The sequence below is a fragment of the Hippocampus bargibanti genome, linkage group LG03, assembly GCF_051943395.1.
Source record: "Hippocampus bargibanti isolate YZ-2025 linkage group LG03, ASM5194339v1, whole genome shotgun sequence".
Lineage (NCBI taxonomy): Eukaryota > Metazoa > Chordata > Actinopteri > Syngnathiformes > Syngnathidae > Hippocampus > Hippocampus bargibanti.
Genome location: NC_142736.1, coordinates 15,528,482 through 15,529,208, shown reverse-complemented (window position 1 = coordinate 15,529,208; position 727 = coordinate 15,528,482). Strand labels below are relative to the sequence as shown.

The window sequence follows — 727 nt, the reverse complement described above, 5'->3', positions numbered from 1 at the left end:
ACCGTCCTCTCGAGGATGTGCACATTGCAATAATCAAAAACAAGGGCACAGAAAATCCTATTGGACCTTCTACTCCACTCGGGCAGGCGCTACCGATCAATGTGCACCAAATCCAACCAAATTTAACTGTATAGTGCCTCTTTGCAGATTTTTCATGATGATACTAATGCAATGTGTTCTACCGGAGACAAATTCCTTGTGTGTTCTACATACTTGGCCAATAAAGATGATTCTGATTCTTTTAAGCTTTGACTAATGTAGTCTGTGACATTTTGAAATAATTGATCCTTCATCGCCATACTTCCTTTTGTGTTTTTGTTTTTTTGTTGAGGAGTTAGCGATTGATTTTCTTCAGCAGGGATACAATTACCCAATGGAACACAAATGTGTTTATTTGGATACCTGCACTCCAGCCCCATCATTATGCTTGTCAAATATTGACAGCCGGAGAAACTCAGTTGATTTTAACAAGATCCAGGAAAACTAAACATTAATAAAGCGTGTTTGCAAATGCAAAGAAAAAGAAACCCAGAGATATAAACAAAATGACAAATGTCCAATTTTATGAAAACAAAAAACATGAGCAAGGTCAAAGATGACAAAAACAGAGAACAACTACGAAAACAAGAACAACAACAAATAATAATTACAAAGTCAGGAGCTACGGCGCAAAAAAAAAAAAAAAAAAAAAAAAACAAAACGAACATGATGAGACTGAGAGCATTAC

The 727-nt window shown here is 35.9% G+C and overlaps 1 pseudogene; it reads left to right on the top strand.

The window, feature by feature from the left end:
- The window catches only part of LOC148900458 (uncharacterized), a 2,731-nt pseudogene extending 2,475 nt beyond the window's left edge, over window positions 1-256 (top strand).
- The last annotated feature ends 471 nt before the right edge of the window (window positions 257-727 follow it).